The sequence below is a fragment of the Cydia strobilella genome, chromosome 2 (genome assembly GCF_947568885.1).
Source record: "Cydia strobilella chromosome 2, ilCydStro3.1, whole genome shotgun sequence".
In the NCBI taxonomy this organism is placed as follows: domain Eukaryota; kingdom Metazoa; phylum Arthropoda; class Insecta; order Lepidoptera; family Tortricidae; genus Cydia; species Cydia strobilella.
The window spans coordinates 7,641,133-7,663,164 of record NC_086042.1 but is presented as its reverse complement, the minus strand read 5'-3'; positions in this window follow the sequence as shown (position 1 = coordinate 7,663,164).

The following is a 22,032-nucleotide window of genomic DNA, read 5'->3' as shown; positions in this document are numbered from 1 at the left end:
TTTATGAAGGTTTAGTCTGATGATGGATTCCATGAGGGATTGAAGGAACTCCTGAAATATTATAAGCATACATACAGCGATTTTTTGTATTATTGTTAACAAATTAAGCATTAACAATTAAATAGTGCCTTTTGACAGTGGACATAATAAAAAATTGAACTAAAAAGTTGAAAATAAAAACTTAAAAAAAATAAAAAAACCGACTTCAAAAAGGATAAAATTAAATAATATTATTCCTTTTCTATGCGCTAGCAACTGATACGTTTGAAGTCGGTGCCAAGCTAATAAATGATATGTATATGTATGCCTAATGCCTGCATTCGATTTGACGGTGTTGATGCTTTAAAAATTTGGCTTGGCACCAATTTCAAACGTATCAGTTGCTAACGCATAGAAAAGGAATAATATTATTTTATTTTATCCTTTTTGAAGTCGGTTTTTCTTTTTTTTAATGTTTTTATTGTTAATCAGTAGCATCTAAATTGCGACTACATACCTACATAGGTACTTAGGTTATATACATTTATTTACATACAAGATATATACAGTGGTACTACGTAAACGAAATTAATAACTAGCTTAAATCTAAAATAGGCCCTTGAGGCATTGTACCAAGGATGCTGGCGGCATTTCCCCGCTGTATCGCAATGCTGATACGTTGTGCGAGAAAGCCGCCAGCTCTTCGGTCACCAGTTACGTCAACCAGACGCTTCGCGATTTCTGCAAACAACTTATGCGCGCTGGGACCCCATGGACCTAGGCACTGTTTTGTCAAAAAAGTGCCGGCCGTTTTTCAAGACATACGTCGCTTAATGACATAATCCGTCGGTCTCTTGCCACCATCAATGTACCCGCTCTTCTTGAGCCGACTGGCATTATCAGAGATGATGGCAAGAGGCCCGATGGGATGTCCTTGGTTCCTTGGAGCTTGGGACGGATGTTGGTGTGGGATGCTACCTGCGTAGACACACTGGCACCGTCCCACCTCCAACGGACTAATGTAAAAGCGGGCGGAGCGGCGGAAAGCGCCGAAATTTTAAAACGTAATAAATATAAGAGCCTCGGTAGAGAGTATCATTTCGTTCCATTTGGAGTTGAAACTCTAGGTCCATGGGGTCCCAGCGCGCATAAGTTGTTTGCAGAAATCGCGAAGCGTCTGGTTGACGTAACTGGTGACCGAAGAGCTGGCGGCTTTATTTATTTATTTATTTGTTTATTTGGGAAACATACAGCACATAATAATACAATAAGGTAAAAGATATAGTAAGAACATAGGCCAAAAGAGTTTCCACTTATAGTTAATACAAAATTCCTTTGCTCCGAAAAAAAAGTACAATTATTAGGTATTTTGAATTTAAAGTTGAATTTAACAATAACATTGAGTAATAATAACAAGCATAATTTAGAATTTGGAAAATAACAAGCACAATTTTCAATTTAGAATTTGAAATCAAATAGGTACAATTACAATAACAATCATAACAATACAACACAAGATTACAATTTTATTACTAGCTACGAGTTAACGAAATTTGCCATCTATTATATTTTTTTATTTTGTTTGATGACAGAAACAAATCTATTACACCTATGCTGGAACAAATCAATGTGTGAATATTTCTTATTGAATATATTGCATGCTCTTGCTAAAAATTTGTTGTTTACATATTTTTTGCGAGTGAATGGAACTGATAGTAAAGCGGTGGACCGTGTACGATACGTAGGACATCTAAATGACACCTTGCTGAGAAGTTCTTCCGAATCAATTAAATCATTCAATATTTTGTACAAGAAAATTACATCCCGCTTTTCTCTTCTCACTTGCAAGGACTCAAAATTCTCGGGCTTAAAAGATTTGAATTTATACTTCATACGATTAAGAAACTTTTTTTGAACACTTTCTAATGAATTAATGTGCACTAAATAGTTGGGACTCCAAACTGTAGATGCGTATTCCAAATATGACCTTACATATGCATTATATAAAAGAAGTAACGTTGTGGGGTTTTTAAAATCTTTACTTTGCCTAAAAATGAAACCAAGCATTTTGTAGGCTTTAGATGTTATCTTATCTATGTGTGAAACCAATTGAATTTTACTGTCTAAATATACTCCCAAATCTCTAACCTCCGTAACTCTAGTAAGCTGTTGGTTTCCGATGGTATAATTAAAGTTTATAGGGTCAAGCTTCCGCGTAAATGTAATAATTGAACATTTATTTATGTTTAAGTACAGGTTATTACATAAACAATAGTTGTCCAATCTATTAAGGTCATCCTGCAAATTGACACAATCAGCCTCGGACTTCACAATGGTAAATATCTTAGTATCGTCAGCATACAATAATACTTTAGAATTCAAAAAACAGTTAATGACATCATTGATATATATGTTAAATAGTAGTGGTCCTAAATGCGAGCCCTGTGGGACCCATGACGTAATAGGCACAAAACTAGAGGTGTATCCTTTGATAGTAACTGCCTGAGTTCTATCCCGCAAGTACGATGTGAGCCAACGCAACAAGTCTCCATGGATACCGAACATTTCAAGTTTATTTAATAAGACAGAGTGTGAAATTTTATCAAATGCCTTTGAGTAATCGGTATAGATAGCATCGACTTGGTAATTCTTGTCCATTGCGCTTAGAACATAATCAAGGAGCTCGCACAAATTAGACTCAGTTGACCGTTTATTAATGAAGCCATGCTGCTGCGTCATTAACATCGGTCTTATTGTTGGGTAGAGCGTGTCATAAACTATTTTTTCAAATAGTTTAGGAAGTATAGACAATTTGGAAATGCCGCGGTAGTTTCTAATATTATGTTTATCACCACTTTTAAAAATAGGCACAATGATAGATTTTTTCCAAATTTTTGGTAAGGACCCAGACCTAAGTGAAATGTTGTAGAGTAAACATACCGGTAATGCAAGAGACTTACTGCAACGTTTTAAAAACACAGGATGAATGCCATCCGGGCCACTGCCTTTGGATTCTTTTAATTTCTTCAAGTATTTTTCCACCAGAGGTGCGTCAATATGAACGCTATTAATAACACAATTTTGTGGGCTATTGACACTAGGCATGGAAGTTGAGATAGGTTCAAATACTGAATGAAAAAAGTCACTAAATAGATTAGCCGTGCTGACTCCATCGTTTGCCGTAATATTGTCTAAATAGAGCGAATCCGGAATACCAGTGCTATCCTTCCTGGATTTTATAAATGACCAAAACGACTTAGAGTTAACTTTTATATTATTTTCAGCCCTAGAGATAAATAAATTGTAGCAAGAAATTTCTTCGTTTTTTATTTTAGAGCGTAAATTAGAAAAAGCGTTATAGTCAGCTACTCGTCCATATATTTTCCATTTTTTGTGTATCTTGTTTTTTTTTCTTAATTAACGTGATAAGATTACGGGAATACCAAGAAGGAAAATTACTTGGTTTTGTAACTGTTTTGGAGGGAACTAATTCTTGAATTATATTATTTATAGTGGTGTAAAAGTCATTGACTGCACTCTCGATATTATTAGTATCTAGTTGCGTCTCCCAATTGATTTCCCTCAATTTCAAATTAATTTTATTATAATCGGCGGCAAAAAATCGACGTACTACACGCGGGGCCGGTTTTAGAAGACGCTCAGTCGAACCAATTTCAATCGTTATACAAAGGACTGGGTGATGAGCGTCTATGGGTACAAGAGGGTCCGCGCTAGCTACCTCACACAAGTGATTAGAAAGGACTAGGTCCAGATGCCTACCGTTCTTATTAGAAATGTGATTATATTGTTCAAAGTTTGTAAATTGTAAAAATGCTGATAGCTGGGCTGTGAGGCTGTTAAAGTTAGGATTACCTAACCTAAGGCTATGAGGGCCCTGATCAAGTTGGCTCCAAACCGCATCTCCGATGTTAAAGTCACCTAGAACCAGAAATATATCATCGGGATAATCCGCATGTAAGTCAGACAAATACTCAAAAAATAGTGATTCGGAATCCATTAGTTCCTTACTTGGGGGTTCCTTTCTCGCACAACGTATCAGCATTGCGATACAGCGGGGAAATGCCGCCAGCATCCTTGGTACAATGCCTCAAGGGCCTATTTTAGATTTAAGCTAGTTATTAATTTCGTTTAGGTACTTAGGTATTTATTTTATAAAGTCCAGATATAATTTTTTATTTGTTATTTCTCCAAAGAAACTAACGCCTTACCGGTTACCGCCTTATTCATAAAACTTTACTAGCCTCAATTAGTTAATTTATGTTGTATCCCTTTCTCACAAATGCGTAGGTAAGTCAAAATGACAGCTAAAGATAAACGGTACATGATCAAACGAACTTCAAAGTGAAGTTCGATCAGTATTATATGAGTAAGCTTCATCCGAAGATATTTAATATAATTGCTAATTGAGTCTTGTAGCGAGTTTATGAATAACGCCATAGGATTGTGTTTAAATTCTAATACGAACAGTGAGATTGAGGATGGACCATTTAGAAACTAATTCTAACTAATAAGAAAATTATTATTTACAACGACGGGACTTAATCGCGTAAAATAAGTTTTAACTTTTACCTCCGACGTTTCGAGGACGGCGTTGTCCCCGTGGTCTCGGAGAAGAAATATTGAGTAAAAATCGTGAAAGTTTAAATCAGTGTTTTGATAAGAAAATTGTCGTAACTCAAGCGTCTACTCTACGCGGCACCGCAACTCAATATGCGACCACAACTCATACAGTATATATACACTGATAACCATTCTGGTCAAGTCCTGTACTATAAGTACAACCATGGTCCAATTTTTACCTTTCATTTTTGTCAAGCTAATTTGAATTATAAGTACTCGTTACATTTATTTTGGAGCTTAGATATAGGTGTTTTTTTTTATATAACATATTTAAGAAAACAAATATTTTACACGAACTAGAATTTGAACCTTGGAGTTGTGGACTAAAGTTTACGGCCCCTAACTTCTGTTGTTTGATATGGCTACTGTCGTGGTTGCGTGTGAACAACGCCTTAGATTCTTAGGAAACAATCTCAATGACATTATATTATTCATTATTGTCCATCGTTAACAATAAAACACATTAAACGTTACCCAAAGACTCATCAAATACAATCAAAAGCGGAAAGCAAACTAATCACTTAGACGCGGCAATCCGCGCCATGGGCCGTTTGGGCCAATATAACAAATTTTCAATTACCCACGCCGCTCGCAAATTCAGCTCAAATGTAAATTATTTCAGCGTGTGCATTATAAATATAATTGTAGGTGTTTGTAGGCGGGGCCTGCTGGTCCAATCGGAGGCTTCGCCGGCGGCGGGGCGGCGCCGTATGGGAAAGTAATGTTGTAGCCGCGAAGCCTTCGCGCGGGAAGCAGCGGAACTGGTTTTCTGAAAGATAAAAAAATCTATTAAGATTTTTCCGCTTGGGCTTGCTCAGCTACGTAGACGTTTGTATTAGTCTAGTATGGTATTTTAAACCAGTTCGATTTTTAAAATTCTATTAAGATTTTGTTTGGCCGAGGCCATGACGCATAATCTGATTGTATGGCCAGGATTACACTTGTAAGTTTTACTTACGTAAGTAGGGACAAAGCTATTTGCTAGAATGAGATAACGATATTCATATCTCATTCTGTAGTATAGATGTGTCCCTACTTACGTAAGTAAAACTTACAAGTGTAATCCTGGCCTAATAAATGTAATGACCTAATAAATGTAATGGCCTGGTAAATTCAGATCAAACTCATAACATGCTAATACAATCAGAATACGTCTCCGTATTACTACATATATTACTAAATTCGTAGCTATATAATTAATAACTTTTTAAAAATGCAGCTCCTTGGCTGATTTAATATGCTAGGCCAATAAATGAGATTTTGACAAAATGATGGTTTTGATACTATTTTTATTAGTTTCTTACCTTTCTTAAGCCACCGAATGAAATGAAATAAAATTCTTTATTTTCAGGCAATTATTGGCCCATAGATTATTATAAAATATAACTTAAAACAAAACTAAAAAACTCAGTTATGGCAGCGATGCAGTTCCACCAAAGTATCGGGCACCTTAATATAATCAGTATCATATCACATCAACTCTTTGGGTTTCTGTTTACTAATAACTACTTACCAAAAAATTATACTGTCTACCACCTGGCTCGATCGTCAGATAATGTCGATGTAACAAATGAATGTAAGTACTAATTCTATTTACGATTTATCTACGTTATGTATAGATACCCACAAGCTCAAGGTAGACAAGTACTTTACTTGTTAGGTACCTACAGTTGTGTGCAATATAATAGCAGTCAATAGGTAAATGAAAATTAGGGGAAAACTATAACTTCTGACCAATTCTTCTGCATTACTTGACATTGTTTCAAAATTAACTGTTTTGATTGCTTTGATTGGAAATAATAAGCAAGATACTAAATTACAATTATACATAGTACACAATTGTATGTTTTCGTAGGTTGTTACGCTTTGATAAGAATTTCCGCAAGGTAGTAAAAAAGCCGATTTTCATGAGTTTTTTTTACTTCCAATATTATTTAAGTAAAGGTTAATTTCGAAACAATGTCAAGTAATGCAGAAGAATTATAAAAAAGGTCCAATATAATTGATCTGAAGTTATAGTTCTCCCCTAATTTTAATTTTCCTATTGACTGCTATTATATTGCACACAACTGTATACTGGTTGATTGAACCGTGGGCGTTGATCTCTGTAATACAATTTTTTTTTAATAATGTTGACTTCCCCCGTATAATTCCAAAGACTTTGCTAAAATATGTCCAACGACGTCTACTTAGTTGCTTCATAACATACTTGTAAACATTATCTTTGTAGGTACAATAATATTTACGAGCACTTAACTGGTCATAAAGCCCAAAACAACCGCATATTATTGGCCTATAAACATAAGGATTAACTTAAAACACCATCAAGTCGAGCGTTTATATCCAGTAGCACTCATCGCAATCAAAAGGCGCAACTTGATACACTAACAATCTATATGGACGTTTAGTACCACCAAATGAGTCATAAAATTGGCCCAAAGTCCCACAAACGATAAATTTATAGCGACTTGTCGCGCAGGTGATAAAAGTGTCGCGGGCGCAGCGATTATAGCTCCAAACGCTCTCATGTCAATCATTGATGTCAAACAAAGTATAAAAATCAATTTACAGCATCATTCCAGCCATTATGCGGTACTCGAAATGGCTTCATTACCACTGTATACTCGTAAAAGCTGAGACGACAATACCCCTGTGATTTAGAGACCCTATTTCGAGAAATGTACTAATAATATTTTGTTCATTGTTAATTCGTACTACAGTTGGCCCCGGAACAATAAATTCGCGATTAGATGCAACGCAAGCGCATGTCCCTAGATTTATATGGTCGCCATCTTGAACTGCATTCTATTTACCTGAGTGTTATGGGTTATGGATAATAAAAGGTTTCGAAATAATTTAAAGTCGGCCGCAATGCGGCAAAAAAAGGTTTTTGTTGCGTGCGAAATGCGATTTTGCAAGGACATTATGGATGCGTTATTTCTTTTGTTGACGCCGACAATGTAGTCATGCAATGTTAAAGAGAAATGACTTTTAGGTTTAAATGTTGCAAAAATGTAGTGTAGGTATTGCTCTATTTAAATACATAACACGAATTATCACAAAGAAAATATTGTGAAAAAGAAACGATGAATATTCTTTTGATCCTTATCTATTTATGAAAATGTTAGGTAATTCTTCAGAAACATTGTTGGGTATTCATATATTTATTATTTATATAACATTTTACAAAATTGTATGTTAATTTTAATGTGTGTTTTTGATTCTCAAGTCATACTTATGTAATAATATTGAGAAATAAATTAATTCAACAATGTCGTATATTTTTTACAAAACAAAATAATTAAAAATATAATTCGGCTTCGGCCAAAGCATCCCTTCCAACTTCCAACCCTTCCCAATCCAAAAGCCATAGACAACCACCTAAGAATATTCTTTATGCTGCCATTAATTTTTTTCAACACTTATTTATGGAATCCCTAAGAAGCGGCGCGGGCAGGTGGTCCCTACTTAATCAAGATGTTACGAAAACTAAAAAACATGTAGATATATTATTTTTTACCTTCAAACTTTTGTCCGCCATAAGTTAAGCAGGTTTGGGACTAGTCGGCTTTGTTTAGTTATTTATATAAGGTATTTTAACATTTTTAATGCTTGGGAAAGACGTAATGAATACATTAGCAATGAATAACTGAGTCGCAGTGGAAACCAGTTGGACAATAAAATTGCCTTATGACTTGTTAATGATCTGGACAAATACTAATTTTATGGGCTTATTACTTGCATATTCGAACAGATTTATGAGTATTGAACAATAATTTTTTGTCGCAATATATCTGACAACTTAATTACAAAATACAACATAAATCGTTTTATTTAATAAAATACAATCCAGAATAATCGACCCATCAAAATATATCAAATAGATACTAGGTTCAGGACGTGACAAAATATACAGTATTTGGGCCAAAAAAGTACACATGTAAAGTTTGTGATCGAGTTGAAAATTATGCAAAAAAATGACATAAGTAATTACTGAGTACTCTTAGTTGAAAATACACCGCTTAGGTATTATAATACTTACCTACGAAAAGCCATAAAAACACGTCTGTGTGTTGAACATTTTCTGGTCACCATAATTCTCGTAGGGCGGAGTACCTGCGCGCGATCGGCCGATAGTGCGTTGATTTAGTCATCTCCCGCGCAGGATTTATCTTATGACCCGCTAGCTTTATGCGCGGCGCAGCTGAATTCATCGCACAACCACACTGATATTCCGGAATTTTATGTATACTTGTGAATGTCAGAGCGACAGATCTTAATGGTCTAGATTGACATTTGAGTATTATGTTTTAACCTAAAGAAAACTACTGTTTATACCTATTTTAGACATATAAAAAGAAAATAAATACTAGTTAATTGAATCATTTTGCATGTAAAATTCCAATAAGTAGTAATGAAATCAGGACAATTTCTATGGATAGTACAAACTATTTATAATGACTTTGCAACGATCATGCAACTATTCAGACAATCGGTATCTCTTACCAGTAAAATCGGACAAGTGCGAGTCGGACTCGCCCAGCGAGGGTTCCGTACTTTTTAGTATTTGTTGTTATAGCGGCAACAGAAATGCCTAGCTATCACGGTTTATGAGATACAGCCTGGTGAGACAGACAGACTGACAGCGGAGTCTTAGTAATAGGGTCCCGTTTTTACTATTTGGGTACGGAACCCTAAAAACCTGAAAGAAAAACGAAATCTGCCCAGCAACAACTCGACGCTAAAAAACATCCCTGAAAGTTTCATTCGGGCAAGGGCAAGGGGCCGAAAGATAAAAGAGATATACAAGTGGCCCTCTAGCACCATCAAGTCGTTACAACTGTAGTAAAATATTTCAAATTGTGCCCAATGTCGTGGAAAACGGAAGTTACGCATTTTGCCCTCTCGCCTCGGATCGGTCACTCGCCCTTGGTGTAAGTAGATTGGTTCATCGTTTATTTTACATTTCGATGAGCCACTTATTTGCTAACAGCTATGCGTATATAGATGTTGGTGAATATTGATAACTTTACAGTTATTAACTAGTTCTTGGTTTCTTAACGCCATTAATTAGGTAGGCACGGAATTCAGAAATACGAGAAACTTTGCGCTTTTTAAGCTTTTCTACAATTAATATATTGTTTACCTTATTTTTCTATCATAAAGATTACTGGCTCAAACTTATTGACTAACTAACTACAAATAATGTCAACTTTTGTATTCATGTGATGTAAGGGGCGTATCGTATACGTAGTACGGTATAAAATAAATGCCTTCATCATGTTTACCTAAGTATATTTATATACCACAACAGATAAAACATTAAATTAGTATACATTTATTCCAGGAATTTAAAATGCCTAATGTACTAATAGTAGTTTATATTGCAAAAACGTTAAATTTGGCGTCTAAAACTTAAATTTGGTGTACTGAAGTCCATAACACTAAACCCTACTCATAGTGTTGTGTTACTTGTGTTCCTGGCGGTGAGTAAGGCTGTCAAGGCTCAACGAGGGTGCGGAGTGTTAGGGTCAGCAACGGGCATGTAACTCCTCTGAAATTGCAGGCGTAGATAGGCTACGGAGACTGCTTACCATCAGGTGGGCCATATGCTTGTTTGCCACCGACGTAGTATAAAAAAAATGTATCGCGTAAATAAATACACACAATTAACTTAACCCGCGCAACAATGGAGGGATATCTATCCAGCATGCAAACAGCCAATGTAAGTACCTACACCGAAAAACAACACAATTGAATTACCAACGGAATCATAAATATGATACATAAACCCATTAACACGGCTGCCCACTCCCAGGGAGCAACAATGGTTCTCAATTAGATGCAAATATGATCCCAGAGATATTAGAGGGTCAACTCGACTGGAAAATTTCCCAAGTGACTGGACAATGGATTTCTATGTAGCCGTTAGTATTTGTTAGGTTACATTTTATTGTAATAACATTAAAACATATTAGATCAAGTTTATCCATCATGGCGATCAAACATTAAAGTTATTGGGTTTTGCAATTTGTTTTCGTACCTACTTACGAAGTTATAGGTATCCATTTTTTTAATTTTAAAACTGACAGCTAAGTAGAGAATTTTATCTTGCTTTCAAGTAATATTTACACAGTTATGTTAATACAAATAAAAATACTACGCGATTCGATATAGGTACTAACATAATTTGAAAAGACAGTATTTGTTGTACCTACTTCTTATCCAACGTAATTAAATACTCTCGATGTGCAGTTTTATATACTTTAATTATATTCTTAACACGTTCAATCTAATTAGAATTTGTATACAACAGATATATTAACTACATTTAAAGTAAATCCACTTAATGGCACAGCTTAATTAAATAAAGTATACAGAGTTAATTGAATCTGTCGTGTGCTCCGGAATGGCTTTTAAGGCACTTAGCGTTTGTTACGGAAACTGCAAACGAAATAACACCCATTATGTACGTCTGTGTAAATATTAATTCAAATTATTTGAGACTCGCTTTTTAATACCTAACGCAAGAGAATAAATACTTAATTTTTTTTAATTTACTTGTGATCAGTTGCCAGAAAGTACCTACAGCAAGCCTAATTATTTTATTTAGATGATAATGCACCTTTCTATTATTTCGTTAATAACCAGTCTAAATTATATTTTGGTTATCCAAACTAGGTAAATTTTACAGCAACAGTAAGAACATGTAGCATTATTTTTATTATTTTTCGAATAGTCAAGTAAAACGTTTGTCAACCCGAACCAACCGCCAAAAAGCCGCTGATACAGTTGAGTTGAAGATATGATGTCATTTTAAAACGAAATGCTTAAATTACATGAAACATAACATGCACACTTACGTAACATAAATATCTATGTCTGGTACTAGTTTTCGTTGCTAAAAATGGTTATATAAAGAAAATAAAGCGAGTTGAAGTTTTGTATTGATATGTGACTCTTAACATTACCGTTTCACCGTTCAGTTTTGGTACCGGCGCGTGCTTTTCTCAATAAATAACTGCGTGATAGCATTAATTGAAATGATTTTCCCCAGTATCATTAAAAGACTGTCGAGAACACACATAAAATAAAATCATTTATTCACAAATTGGAGGTGAGTGGGATATTATTTATTGCATATCATGAGTTTAGATGCGAATTAGGGTGACCTATAGATATTATTAGTATAAAATATGACAACTTGACGCAAAACGAAAGTACCTATACTTACAAGAAAGCGAATCTAAAACTATAAACTATATTATTATTATCAATTGGTACCTGTACTACTTATAGTCCGTTTTTTTCTTCAAATTACAAATTTTATAACCTCAAAAGTAGTGATACAGTTTTTGTCGTGCATGATTCGAGACTCTTTTCATAGATGGCGTTATGCGTAGCATGGCGTTATGCGTAGCATCGTTGATCGTTGGCTGTATAAAAAGAAAATCAACCATCGCATATTTTAAATAGTTTACCAAATTATTCTAGATGCACTTTACTGAAAACAATAATTAGGTAGCTGAACTCATTGAGTAAATAAAAAAATAAGTAACTGAACCTAATTAATAAAACAATAAATTTCGATCAACATTCTAAAACTGATTTTGTTGTTACAAACCGACCTATTGGCCGGTGTAACACATAGTTCGCAAGTCTCAATTTTTATGTAAGAAGTAACAAAATATTTTATTACTGTTATGCAAACATTTCTTTCAGCGTTCTGACGTAACTAAAAGTTCTACTTATTATGCCCGATTCCCCACCTATAAAAGTTCATAAAGACATTACAATGATAAAAGCATATTTCAATTTAAATTAAAACGTAGCTTTCGGGAGGCTCGCATGTCAGTAGCTCGTCCACATTGCCGGGAGTCACGCGAGCTTAATCTGCTAATGAGAGGGCTTTTACTTTATTCACAAGCTTTCGTTTTTTTTCAGTCGGCTAAAAGCATACGCTTGTACGGGTTTAATTAAGTTTTTACTCTTTTATTCCTAGTGTCCTTATTTGATTCTACGGCTGAATAGAGTACAATGTAATGTCAAGTTTTTTCTCAGAGCTATTTTATTGGTTGCTAGTGCAAACACATAAATTTTACTTCTGCGAACATTTACGATGTGTTCATTTTCCATATTTTATTTTATTTTTAACTAGGTAGGTAGGTAATCTATATAATATATCACTTTAAAAAAAATACTAAAGGTCTTAAAAAAAACAGTAATATCATTTTAATCCTTATTATCAAATGCAAACTACTGTACTTCATCAGCCGAAATCCCATTTAATACTTAGGCGTATCTCAATTTGCGTATTAAATAGATATGTGCGTAGTTCACAGATATAGATCAGTAAACAAAGCAGCATCAAAGGCCCACACATGATCCGGCGTGCATAATGTCCGAAATGAAACATAAATCGCGTTCTGTACGATTAAGTACATTAACGGCGGGTCACTTCGGCCCTCTGCCGTCCAATGAACAACCCTTTGCGCCCCACCGTGCCTAGAACTCCCCTTAGGGAGTTAGTCGAAGATTAAAATACGAACGTGTCGTTTTCATGTTCTTTGCAGGTCAAAAACCGGAAAGTAGAAAATAGTAAAAAAGCTGAAACTTTATAATGTCAAAAATAGTTATTCAGTTCTCCCTACTTTAACATTTTAAATTTTCTGCAAAAAGCCCGTGTTTTTCTTCACGAGTGGCTTACTTACTTTCCAGGTAATATATCTATGTAATTTTCTCTAATCTGTGTTTCATATTAAATATACTATAACTAAATATTATTTTTTATTAAAAAGAAATCAATTAGAATCCAGTATTTGTTTTTATGTGCAATACAGGCTTATCAGGTGGACATATTTAAGTGCAGATCAGTCCCATGTCTCATTGTAGGTATTAAAATTGAAATTAGGTATCTATTAAAATTCACAAAAACGGAAATAATCCAAATTGTTGTTTTTGTCCAACCTACAACGAATTTCAAAATGTCCCTTTTTATCAGCTCAGTTTACATTACACTGGCCCGCACCAGATCCATGGTGCCCCCCTTCTCCCTGATATACTGTAACGGTCGCGCCACAATACCATGCCCGATAAATATGTTGTGTACGTACGTATGCCGATTCGCGTACCGCGCGATATTGTATTGTTTATGTCGTATTAAATTGTTAGAATGTTGCTGTTACTGCGAGCGTATTCGGTTGGTTGTAACTTGTGTATTTATTTGTCTGTAGGTATTGTTTTGGCGTAGTTGGAATTGGAAATACGTGACGGTTACGTTTATTTACTTACCTTATGTTTGTAACTTGGCAATATTTGATTGAAACATGTAACTGAGTAATAAATAAGTAAATATAGACATATTATATGTTATTACGTATCTGTCAATTCTATCATACTGTGTTAGTGGCGCCAATCTTCTATCCTTTATTTCTAACTCCAATTTTCACATTATTCATTAATTTTCTAGAGCTTGAAAATAAATCTAGAACGAAATGACACCTTATTATATTTTTATTATATTACATGCCTAAACTATTTAAATTCTAAAATATAAGTGGGAAAATTAAGCAAATTATTATTAACCACATCCAAAATCATAGAATATTATTTCTAAACCCCTAAAATATAACCTAAAGCTACGATATTTACCGCAATTTATACGAGTGCTACCAAAGGTCCAGTCCGTAATACAGGTGAGGCTTTCATCACGGTTTAAGCCGGATTAACACGCCGCCAGGGGGCGCCCGTATCGCGCGCCGCCGCCTCCGGTCCCGCATAACCAGATATAACCGGATTTAACCGGTAGTGTTGCTAACGACACTAGCAACTTGAATCTTATGAGTCCGAAAACTCGAACATTTGGCCTAAGGCTCTGCTGATCTTTAAATGAATTTTACTAAAATGTCGTGTCTCAAAATACTCGATTCATGTAAGACTTGCTCATTCTGCAGAATCTATTTACAATTACAAAAAAGGAACTTGCTATTGAACTACTTCTACCTACTATTGTAAACTTTACAGTTTTTTGTGAAACAACACATCGTAACTATTTTTGTAAACATTTGAGTATTCTCTAGAATTTACTCAAGTCTCTACAAAAACTGAGACTCGATTTTACAAATAAAAAGAAAAGAATTAACTTCGACTAAAATCGAAACAGCCGTACGTAGTAAGTAGGTACATGTAGACTTAAAAATAAGGGTTCCTTAGACTCGAAATCGAGTCCTCGCCATCACTAAAGCGGATTTAACCGGATTAAATCCGCCCGCCGGTCTGCCTGCGCATTGTCGCGATATCGGTTTGTTTATTTTACGTTTGAAATTGTTAATTGGGTATGTTTTTAACTGTTCGATTTGGTGAATATTTAGATTGAGTTTGTTTTTGACAGTCATTGCTGTTTTATACTAGGTGTGTAAAAATATCAACACACAATAAACATAGACAGAAGTGTGAAATTCTGGAATCGTGTCAAATGCACATCTCGACATTTATCTACCTATAATGATCATGAATTATAAAAACACACTACATTAAAGAAAAATATACTTCTTCCAGTCGCAGTCACTATCGAAACTAGCTACTAATTAACATTTTATCTTAATTACACATATTCCTTAAGACCAAGACCAGAGAAGGCATTCAAACCTAAAAATACACTTAAAGTTGCAACTGGAATAAAACCGATACGACAGAAAACACGTATAAATACCGTCTCCCAGAATCCGACCCCCCGCGGCACCGTAGACCCTCTACGCCGTAGCACTAACATATAATCCTTTTCGCTACAATAGCAATTTCAAACTTCCTTAGGGGCTTCGGATAATCTTTCTTTATATCGAGCTACGAGCGGTCTACGTCGCTCTTTTATCCCTTTCCCACCAATTACTAACAATAATAACAGAAAGAGATGGGCCTAGGCTTGAAGAAAGCACGCTTTCTCAATAAGGAGGGTGCATTAAGCGGTAATGTGTATTTAAATTTGGCCTCGAGTGTAATAATTTCGCTTTTTTTTTAATTTAATTTCTAATGGGAATGTAAATCTTGGGGTGATGGCTCTCGGGTAATGTTGCATGGGAATTTATGCACGAACTTGAGATTGACTACTCTGCAATAAAAGTTATCGAAAGCGTTAGTTTTGAGGTTTTATATACAAAAGTGACAGACTGTTTAAAGTATATAACGTTTGGAGAAACTTTAAAAAATACGATGGAAATTCCTTCATTCTTGATAGATCCAACCACCACATTCAAGATGGATCTAGTGAGAATTTGTTTATCGTTATATTAATCTTCGGGCCGATGGATCTAATGAGAACTTTTTTTAATAATAGATCCAGTTAAAATGATAAATGGATCTAGTGGGAACTTTTTTCATCGCGATCCAATTTTAACTTACGTTAAGTATTATTCCTAGTCTTTTAATTCAAATTTTTAGGGTAGCTTTAACTTTGGTATTTTCATATACCTACGCGCCTGATGTTGAACGGTTTTATTTTTAAGCTAACATAATTATGGGCATTCAAGTCAACATTGTCCAACACAATACATATAAAATAAAATTGTTGTGAAAATGTCGAACTGAAACTTGAAATTCAAAAATTCCAATTTCAAAAAGCCACATTATCACGCAGCCCGAAAATTTCAAATATAATAATCTATATCAATTTCCTTATTAATTCCACGAGTGGCAAAACCGTTACTTTCATAGCCACTTTAATGGGTAATTTTCATAAACAAAGTCGAGAATCCCTGAGGATGCGGCCCTCCCTCCCCCCGAGGGGAGTCGCGGGTTCGTGAGATAGAAAACAGCTCCGGAGCTCGTATAATGGGTTTTTGGAACGGCGTCGTCCGTCTTGCCCCCCCCTTCCCCGGGCGCGGAAGGATGAATTCTTATTTCCTCATCGCGTCCGGCGAACCCTCCAGGAAGATTGCCTTTTCTAACCTACAGTATAACATAACAACGGTCTGTTTTCAATTTTGTTGGCGTTATTTCTTTGTGTTTTTCGCTTATTGGGAATATATATTTTTTTGTAATGGCCGTGCGTAGAATGGGTTTGGAGACAGCGTTTCTATGATGCATTCGATAGGTAAGAAATATTTGTCTATCGTTAAAAATACACAGTTGTTATATCAGGGACCGTTACTTATACACTTAAAAGTATTCATTTTCACCAGCAGACATGACATGTCTATACCTATATCGGTAATTTTACCTACATCAGTACATGTCAATATAGTGCCTACACTAAAAATGTGTTTTAGTTTATGTCAAAAAAAATGAGGATTGCGACCACGAAATTAAAAGATTTATTCTGACCACAAAACTAAAAGCTGTTCATGCTTCATGCGCTCAAAACAAATTCCAGGTCCTGTAAGTACACCTGCCATTCATTGGCCTAAGGAGAATAGGGTATTTGACTGTACATATTTAACAAAATACACCATGCATGAAATAAAGCACCAGAAGATTAATAGAGAAACGTAGACAGCAATTATTTTTAGACACAATTTTTATTTTAAAACCCATATAAAACTATAAAGAGTAGGTAATTTAATAGTGACGTCACATGCTAGTATTTCATATAAATTTCATAGAAACAATCGTTTTGACAGCTCGAAAAAAGATACTGATTTTAGAACTAGTAGTCAAATACCCTATTCTTGATTTTATGTATATGTATCTAAATAACCTGAAACAAAACATCTCAATGCGCGAAGCTAAACTTTCTCCAAACGAAAACGTCACTTATTATGACACTGACAGGTTCGATCCATATCGAATCAAGAAATTTTTTTTGACGTTTATTAAAATTTGAATCAGGCCGTAATATTAATAAGTGTAGGCCCATAATCAGTTGAAAATCTGCGTTTATTCATGAAACGCTATTACGAAAACGCTCAACAAATCACCCAACATGAAATGAGCTGCGTCATTCTTTCATTTCTCTTCTCTTCTCATTCTTTTTCATTTAAAATAAAGAAAAGCCTTTTTCACAAAAGCGTCTTAATCAATCCCATCTTTTCTTAAATATTTTTCTTAAGAGGGGTAAACCACGCAAAATTGTGGTTTTTATATTGAATTTTGAAAACATTTATATTCAGGCCAAATGCCGTAAAAAGTCACACTGACTAGGTAATATTTGCAAGCGAAAGTTGACTATATTTGCAGGTTACTTAGAGCAAAACGTTAAAATATTAAAGTTGGCTTGATAGAAATAAATCACGAAAACATGTCTAAATATAATTTAGCTTCAGCTGTATATCGTTACCCTGTATACCATAACAGTACAATTTTAGTATAAAATAGTTAGTGATATTACTACATAGGCTATACAGCCGAGGGATCTGACTCTGACAAGCAAAATTTAAAACAGAAGTAGGTATACTTTCAAAGTTATTGAGGTAAAATGTTAAAACTCGCGCGAGGTGTGCGAGGCGCGCCGTATCTTTTGTTTTTTTCTAATTTCCTGGCTTTACGCCCCCTCTTAAGACAGAAGAGGCTGAGATGCCTGATGTGATGGCCGTTAAGCAGCAATCATCGCAGTTGTCTGAAATGAGAGTTGTCCTTAGATGAAACAAGTAGCGTGTGCGCGGAAGTACCGAGATCAAGAATTTGTATTTTACTTTCCCGCTTTGCTATGTGTAGATTGTAAGGAGAAATGGGAGGTGGCTTGATTTTACTGTGGTGATTTGAAAATTCCACGGCTTCAATTGATGGAAATTTAGGCTAATTCAGAAATAGAGCACAGGCGTGTTTGTGAGTCAAGCGTCAACAAAGAATAAATATATTAAAATTGTCTGGTACAACAGAAGATCCTGCTAAATAATGCAAATATCTGTCCATCAAATTGGTTAAAAACTTCAGCATACCATTCGCCTAATGAGTTATAAAACATGGTGACTTAAATTCAAAAGCTAAAATACAGATTGTACCTATACTAATCATAACCATATTATTTATGAGAACATCGCAATTTAAAAATGTACAGTGCTCCGCTTTTCGTTTTGGCCAATCCCATTCCCAACGTACTTAATTATAATAACAAACTTTTTCTGTAAAAAAATTCTTATGGTTTAATTAACACATGAACCAATAAGAAAAAATAGAATATATGTACTTACTTATAGACGGTGTAACATGAGGATACCGAATAATTTTAACAGCTTATTCCTGATCATATTTAAAGACTAAAATGTCCTATAAACTTTTCTGTAATTTGCCTAGTCCTTCAGTTAATACCAATTAAAAAAAAAACAAGTTTTTATTGTTACATAGTGCAAAACGCATTTTTGATGTCGATGTTGCCACTGTGGGACGTAGTCTAAGTAACCTTATTGATAGATGTCAAAAAGTGACAAGTAACACTTTGTAAAAACTACGTTTTACGAAAAAAAAAAAGTAGAAGTCCATTTTAAGTGACAAGTTTACCAATAATATTTACTTTTTATGTACAAATACATCTGAAAAATCGAAAAAAAAAACTTTTTTTTTGCGAATTTCACCTAAACTTATTCCATTTTTTCCTTCTTTTGGCCTCAGAAAAGCGTGGTTAAAATCTTTCGGTTTCCTCGTGGACACCTCGTATAATTATGTATGTATAAATACACAATAAAATGTTTTTTTCCTAAATAAAATAACTAAATAATAACAGTAAACAGTATCTACCTAACACGTCGGCAGCATCCCAGTTCTTCACAGCAAAATCACCTGCATGCAGTAACTACGTTCATTTTCTGTCATACGCAATATTTTCTGCACAAACCAATTTCTGCAAAGCCAGTGTAATGTAGCCCTTTAATATCTCGCCACGTAGCAACGAGTAACTTTGCTCACGTACCGCAATAATGGTACAACTGATGCTGCGTTTCATCACCCAAATTGCTTTTCTTATAACTGAAGGAATGTTTAAAACAAGCAAGCATGTGTTTTATGGATGAGGGCTTGTTTTATTGATTTTATGAGTTTTCTAACGCTTTACAAGGTACCTACCTAAACATGGGGCGGGACATGATACTGTATCGCTTGAGGGCCTTTGAGTATTACACTATCCATAGTAGGACGGTTAGTAGACCTTGGGACCTAACTATGATGATGTTGACAACTTTTGATGGAAAATCCCATTCGAAATTTAAATAATGTATGTCGCGTGACTTCTTGAAGTATTTGTCATCCTGATGTAAAATATGCCTATTTCTTAATTCTATGCAATTCGTGTAAGTTATTGCAGCTAACATCTAACAATAATGCGTAAAGTATACATGCCGTTTATGTATTTTTGCATGTAACTACACCTATGCTGTAGTTACATATTGCAAAAATACATAAACAGCATATATTCGTTATACACCCTATGTAATACATACATTTAATTCATAGCTCAATACAAGAAGGTTTAGTTTGGGCCTAGTATATTTTTATTCGAATAAATAAAATAGGTACAATTTTGTTTTTATGTTCTATTTTTATCTACATTCGCATTTTAGGTTAGGTACACACACATCAAATTCATGAAAAAGAAACATCTCCATAAACTCAGTAAAAACCCAAAAAAGTAAACTGTCTCTTATACAGACCATTTGGCCTCTCATAAATAAATTCAACAGTATGACAATAAAGTGGGATGTACATACATCATGGTCCCGCCGCCTATACCGCTGGCTTTATGCTTATCTTGGACCCATAAAGTGGTATTAATGCATATAAACATATCAAGAGACAATAGTGGGGCTATCCGTCGTAGATTTGAGGGATTTTTTTTACTACAGATTGCCCCATAAGTCGTTTGTTATTTGTTGACCACAGTTACTGAAGTTAGATGAAGGGCCTGATTTGACCAAATAAGAAAAAAAACTTAATGTGAGATTAAAGTTAAAAAATATTGTAATTAAGAAAAAGAAGAATCTGAAGTTTTACATTCTATTTTAGATATATCGAGTGTCCCAGAAAGTATAAGCACGAGCTACAGATGATATAAAACAATATTTTTCTTAAGTTTTACAATTACTTATTAGTCAGTATTAAATTTCTACTTATTGTGCAACAAATTCAGGAACTTTTAACATCGAGAACCGTAATCGTAAGCTAGAGATAGATATGCCTTAGTAAGAGCCCAAAAAGTGTGGCTTCCAGGCAGTTCGGTGGATTCACATATTCAACTCCGCTGTATCTATACCAAGATAACGTGGTGTACAGATGCCAAATCTGACAGAACCATCATGCTCACGGAACATGGGCAATAAGTGGTGATTTGGGCACTCCGAGATAAAGATATCGACCTTCATTGTTTGTGTGGTGAGAAATTGAAGAACTTTTTTGACGAAGATTTTCGGCACAATAGGCTATTATAAAATTTTCTCGCTCATGGTTTTACGCCTGCGGCCGGTTAAGGACTCCATTTTGGTTTCTTCTGCTTTTTAAAAACTAATTCTTACCTTCGCACGTTAGACATTGCTAGCCGATGTTCGGAATTTTTTGGCCGCATCTCTAACAGAAGAGTATTTTTTCAGCGGAACACTTGAGCAAACTTACGGTCCAATTTTAGATCCACAGGCCTCCTTATCCGACCACTTTTTGGTGCATCGAAAAAGGTGAATCCTCAGTATACTTTCGAATAGCCTTACGTGCGGCTCCGATGTTAACTACTGCAGAATTCACCAACTCTTTGAGCGTAATGCTAGGAATCGTTCACCATGTGTGCACAATATATTTTCTGAAGTTTCTGAAGAAATAACTGACGATTTCATATAGGTACCTTTTTTTATCCAAAAGGCAGCATTGCAAAGTTGTGCTTATACTTTCTGGAACACCCGATGAGGTACGTAGTACTTAGATTTAACAACAAATACACTTGCCAAAAGAGCACATAGTGGCTCTAATATATACTTATAAATTAAAAAGCCTTAACGGAACATTTTTCCTTGTTCCCATTTGAAAAGATGAAAAAACATATCCCACCCACGTCCTAGTTTACAGTCACCCCACAGGATACTCGATCTTCCTTTTGCAGGCTCGACGGAAAAGTTTGCCAGATCCGTTTCCTGTGTTTGCCGTCCCCTCCCCCTTCCTCCCCTATCTTCCACAAATAAATACATTGTCCCCCGGGAATAAATCTGGTTGATTCGAAAAAGAACGTTTATTTGTTTTTATGGGTCGCGGGTAGGTAAAGGCTGTAAAACAAGTTACTATCGCGGCGTTATGTGGAGCTTGTGAAAAGGAGTCATGGGTACAGTATTACTTAAAAAATAATGTTTTGTTAGTTTCAAAAAAGGTGGCTTTACGTTTCGTAAAATTTGCTATTTGAGAACTTCTACGTACAAGATTCCTATACCCGCGACAGGAATCTCTTTTCTGCTTTAAATAACAAAATGTGTTCACACAAAACAAAATGTATTTAAATCTAACGTAATATAA